We start from the raw sequence: 6,000 nt of genomic DNA, 5'->3' as shown, positions 1-6,000 counted from the left end.
GGTAGTTTCTTAATAGGAGTGAGTTTATTATTGGATGATATTCTCAAAAGCAACTCAATCGATTTTGTTTATAATCATTAATAATTCTGTAATGTTGCGTAAATCATTTTGTTGACACCTCATAAATAAATATTCAATTAATAAACCTGATATACGAGGGTGCCATTTGTCACTTCTTATAAAAAAGTTCATGTAGGTAATTTTCATGGAATGAAATTTCCTCAAAACATAATGCCGCTCGTATTTCATGTTTAAGCAATAACTGCAGCATAATATGATATACTTTAAGAAATTGGAGTAAAAAAAATAGTGGAGTGGCCTGTATCTTTTATTACATATTCAGAAAATAATTATAGAATTTTTCCTCTTAAAGCGGAATTTCACAAAATGCTGGAGCAAGTGTTCACTTACTTTTAATAATGAGTTTATATACTGTTTCATCTCCATAACATGTCGTGAAATATCCTATTCTTGACATACATTTTAAACCCTATTCCTCCACTTTAGCACATACATTTTGATGACGTAACAAGTAAGTATCGTTTCACTGTAATTAAAACTTCCAAACTATGCGAATTCAAGAAGGTGGGACATTAAATCGATTGCAAAAAGCCGTTTCTTGTTTTACTCATTTAAAAGCAAATATTTTACTCATTGTTAGTGTTTTAAGAAAAAGTCGTGCACGAGTAAATGCTTATTTCTTTTAAGGATTCTGTTAAACCTGAGATTCGATTAAACAGAACGGTAATACAGTTTATTTAATTAATATTCTTAATTTTATCAAAACAAAGTTGAAATAAGCAAAATAAATAAATAATAACAGAATCCATTCTCCTTAATAGTTTAAAGTGTTGTATATTTTGTATCTTAATACATACTTTTAAGAATAAATTATGACATTTGCATTAAATAGTGAATATTACACATGATTTCTTGCTATAGATAGATCAGACAATAAAAATATGGTGTACTCTAAAATAGTAAAATATTGATGTGGTCGTGTACTTAAAAATCTTTTATTTCTATTTCTTTTTCTTTTTCTTTTTTTTTTTTTGTTACTAGCATTAAGACAAAATAGAGCATGTACCTTTCGTTGGCGGGGGGGGGGGGAGAAAAGAGCAAAGTGGAATCCCAAACCCACGGCAAGGGGGGAAAAGAAAGAGACTAAAGTGACCTCTTAAACCCACATGTGTAAGTCATAAATCAGAGTATAACAGAGACCAGAACTATGGCAACCTTGGTGGATACTCATTTACTTACAATTCCACTAGTAAGAGGATGCGAGTGTTCGGACATTGCCGAAACCACCCACGAAGACCTTTATTCTTTTTGCCACGACTTCACCGCTTTTGCTCTGTAGTGATCACCGGAAATGGTTGATTTATAATTAATGAACTTCTAGTTAATGAATGTCTTCCATTAATGAACTTTGTTGTTAGCTGTGGGGCCTCTGATACGATCTCCGGCTAAGTAAGTTTGTGGTGGACAACATCGTGCCCGTGGATTTTATCGGGTACTCCATTTCCTCCTACATTCTCATTCCACCAATCTTTCATCATCATTCAGTTGCATTAATTATCGCCTCCCTTAGCCGAGAAGGGCATAATCGTAAGATTTTAAAGTGAAACCATTTCATTTCATTTTTAACTTTTGATTCTCTACATTCTGGCCTGAATTGATGGTGATTTTTCAAGTAGTTCTTGAGGCTTTTTATCTCTCGCACAAACGGATAGGCCAACAGACAGAATAAATATATGATGCTGTCAGTGCATAAGACAATCAAGTTTTTTTTTTTTTTTTTTTGTAATTTTGATTTATTTCATCTTTAAGATTTCTAACACAAGTTCTCTTCAAAGCTTAACATATTTATGTCCAATTAATGTAATGTAATATGAAAAAAGAAAGAAAAAAAAAAGGAAATAGAAATAAGAAAAAAATATTAACTTTTTCATCCCCGTACAAACTTCGTCTCTTTTTTGTCATAACTTTGGCAAATGAACTTGATTTGTTTATTCTCTGAACGACCCATAGAAAGAAGTTTTTTTCTTTTTAAAAATAATTAATCCTTCTAAAAAAAGAAGTAGTGTAACAGTATATGGTAAAAAGTTGGTTTTAAAATAAATTGTACAACATAGTTTATTTATAGGACAGTGCTCTTGTCCAAAAACCTATAAAATTATTATTATTTTGTGCTTTTCCTTATAATCTGATGCAACCTTGGTTCCATGCAACTCTAATAAGAAGAATCTACCGGATTACATTCCTGTATCCTCTTCAATAGATGCGTTTCTAAATCACTTTTTAAGAAACATCTCTCAGTGTAAATTAAGTAGAGAGAGAGAGAGAGAGAGAAAGAGCAGCTTGTGTGGGTGTTTCATAAAGTAAACGGTGGAGAATTAATAGAAAATAAAAACAAAGCTCAAGTTCATACTATTTTTTAATACCTTTAGGAGTTGGTATAGGAAATTGTCTTCTACAGTGGCGGCTTTTAGAGAAAAGCAGTTGCCCATCACTTTTTGTCGTCTCTTAACGCTGCTGTTGTTGATTAGCTAGTAACAAAGTATTTTAGCTAGTAGGTATATTTTAACGCCCTGCCGTTCTGGACGAAAAACACACATTTTACACGAAAATCTTTATTCAGTAGTTTTATCTGTAGGTCCAGAAGTACAGGTTTTGTCACCCTTGAGAAACGCGTAATTCGGCATCCTCTCTCTATATACATATAGCTCTTTTAGATAGGGATGCGCACGAGACGAGTCGAGACAGGATTTTCCTGACAAAATTCGAGTCGAAACACGGCTTTTCCAATACAGAAATATACATTTTTCAAGTCGAGACATCACTTTTACAGCACATTTTCGAGTCGAGACAGCCACAAATCTTGTCTCGTGCGCATCCCTACTTTTCGGTGCTCCACCAACCACAGCCCTGCTTGCTTCTACCTAGTTGCGGCACTGTTCACGCGTATGCTTCTTTTTAGCTATACAAAGTTGTTTATGACGCAGAAACATGTTTATTCGCTTTCTTTTAAGTATAGCCGAATTCCAGCATCTGAAAGAATGTGTTATCAAACACATTCTGCATCTTGTGATAAAAAAGTAACTTCCTTTGTCGATCCTTCAATCATACGTAATGCAGACACGTAGCCAAGGGGAGGTCCGGGGATAGGGATCCCTTTTTAGAACAGAAATGAAAAAAATTAAGGAAGGGTGAAACAAAATGAAATGAGAAAAAGAAGAATCAGCGTTAAAAGTAAAAAAAAAAATACAGGAAGATTTTGGTTACTTTTTTTTAATGAGGAGATTTGTATTACTTACAATACATGGTGGCGAGGTGAGCGAGATATCCTAGAAGAGTCAGGGAATTTGAAATTTCTAGAAAAGTTACGGAATTTTCAGAATTTCTGCTACTAGTCAGGGAGATTTCAAGCTTCCGAAAGCATAGTGCCGTTGCGTAACAGCGTGGACATTTTTTATCATAATTTTTAATCATCGCATCCTTGCAGTGTCAAACATATTATTTCAAAAACAATTTTCTACTGCTCCTTTAACCTGTCATTTGGAACAGACAGTAGTTGACGGAATAATAAAAACAAAAAATTATTTGGAAAGAAAGTTCTGTTAACATCTGATTCAACAGAGAAAGTAACGTAGATATTGTAAAATATTTTACAAGACATTATTGAGTATGCACTTTTTACAATAGTGGATATGTACTTTTTATAATAATTGAGGTCATAATAAAAGGAAAATTGTTATATTTGAATAAACAGAGGAAGGACGTAAATATTGTATAATCTTTTTCAATACTTTTTTTTTATTATTTTACTCGTGATTTCTTAGTAGTTTATTATTAAAATTCTTAACAACATATCCTCATTTTATTGTCCAAAGAAACCAATATATGTTGATTGTAAAGTAGTTTAAATTGATCGAGCTCCTGGGCCTTTTCATGTCATTCCCCCCTCCCCCCCCCCGTTGCAAAATCCTGGCAAAACGAACCAATATATGTTCCAGTAAAATAGTTTAGAATGATCGAGCCCCTGGTGCGATGACCACAGTATTTCATGTCACGGACCCCCCCCCTTTCACGAAATCCTGGCTACGTGCCTGTATAATGTTATCATATTCTTTTCACATTTCCTAGTTTGTGTTGTGTTGGTGTCTGTTCTGAAGTGTGTTGATATGTGAGGTCATACCGCATTATCCATTCTTTCAAGAGCTTTAGAACAAGTTACCAAATAAAGAGTAAACTGTAATATGGCAGAAAAATAATGCAACGGAAGTAGCACAGAATACCGAGAAGAATGAAATGACAAACGTTTTAAATAATTCTATCATAATTACTAATTTCTCACCATTCCTCCATAGCAGTAGTTGAATCTGTTCTTCAATCAAGATTTGCATCATGGCTTTATGTTTAGCGTACGCGCCGTCAGGATGGGAGACTTAGGCTTGGTTGCAAGTCCGAAGCTCATGTGGCTCGGATCCTACATTAAGCTGTAGATCTACGTCTCATATAGTGTCTAAATTAACCTATAATCAATTAGAAATATTAATTAAACAAAGTAAGATTGATTTTTATTGTTATGAAGCTATATCTTAATTCACGTTCATTGGCAATTTCAGACTTCCCAGGACTAACTTTCAATATATGGGATTGGTGGTGAAAAGTAGCACTGCAATGTTTGTAACCTATATTGAACACAACGGAAATATTACGCTAAGGTGAAATTTGTGGTTCCAGGTGAGGGAAGGGTATGTTCTCTACTAACCTATCACTCAAATCAACAGTGCTTCTCCTTGCAGCAGTGCTAGACTCACACTGAGAAAAATCCGTTATCCGGACAGCGGTATATTGTATATACAAACATACGTGATCCTTATGTTAACTACAAAAATCAGTACGGATCATACGTTATCCATATGTTACATACATACTGCCCTCTTTCCCTCTTAGATGCTACACCATGCCGTTGCAGGATGTCTGACATAGAGATATTTAAGAGTCTTCCATATGTTACGTACATATACGTATGCTACATTCATCAGTTATATGTTACATACGTCTATCTGTGTGTGAGACCCTGATTGCCTATATACAGTTCTTCCGTTCGTACGGAAAGTATGTTTATTCGGAACACTTATACTGAAAGTACCTATAAAATATACCTTTTCAGTCCAAAAACTACAAGAATTCCAAATGTAACCTACATTTTTACGTACGCCTCATATATTTTTTTCTCAGTGCATCTTGCCCCGACAACATATCTTAGATATTTTATTTGTATTATTTTCCATTATGCAGCTATGTCTGGTCAGACTTTTTAAAAATCCCTTCCCGTAATTAATTTAACATGTAATTATAAAAATTTACGTGTGTTTCGAGTATATATATTTAGTATAGGGTGAGTACTTTTATTGAGTTGATTTTGAGTTTAACGTCTCGTTCAGCAGCAAGGCTACATGAGACGTGGACCTACTTATTAACGTGGAATCCGAACCAAATGAGCTCCTGCTAGGAATCGAACCCGGGTCTCCCGCGCCAAAGGCGCGTATGCTAACCGCTTATCCACGAAGGAGCTCTATGTGAGTACTTTTAGTATTACGGTACCACAGAAGGAGTATTTTTAGTATTGCGGTGGCTCAATGCTAAAGCGTTCACCTCTGGTGCTTGAGGTCCTGGGTTCGAACCCAGCCCCCGCCAAGTAAACTTTGTGGTGGACAAACACTGTGTGCGTGGGTTTCCTCGGGGTTCTCCCGTTTCCTCCCACTTTCTTCATTTCATTCATTTCTCATCATCGCAGTCTCTTTTACTCTAGCCGGCATAATCGTGGGACGTAAAACTCAAAGATTTCATTTCATTTCATTTTTGATTTTAGTATTTAGCATTACAGTACCACAGAGGTGCCCATTCTCCTATATTTTCCTCTATTTTCCATTTGAACCTTTAAATTCTTGTGATATGTCTACCTACGATATCAGCCTCAGTTAAAACTTT

The sequence above is a fragment of the Thermobia domestica genome, chromosome 3 (genome assembly GCF_964235325.1).
Source record: "Thermobia domestica chromosome 3, izTheDome1.hap1.1, whole genome shotgun sequence".
NCBI lineage: Eukaryota > Metazoa > Arthropoda > Insecta > Zygentoma > Lepismatidae > Thermobia > Thermobia domestica.
Note: the sequence above shows the minus strand (reverse complement) of the source record.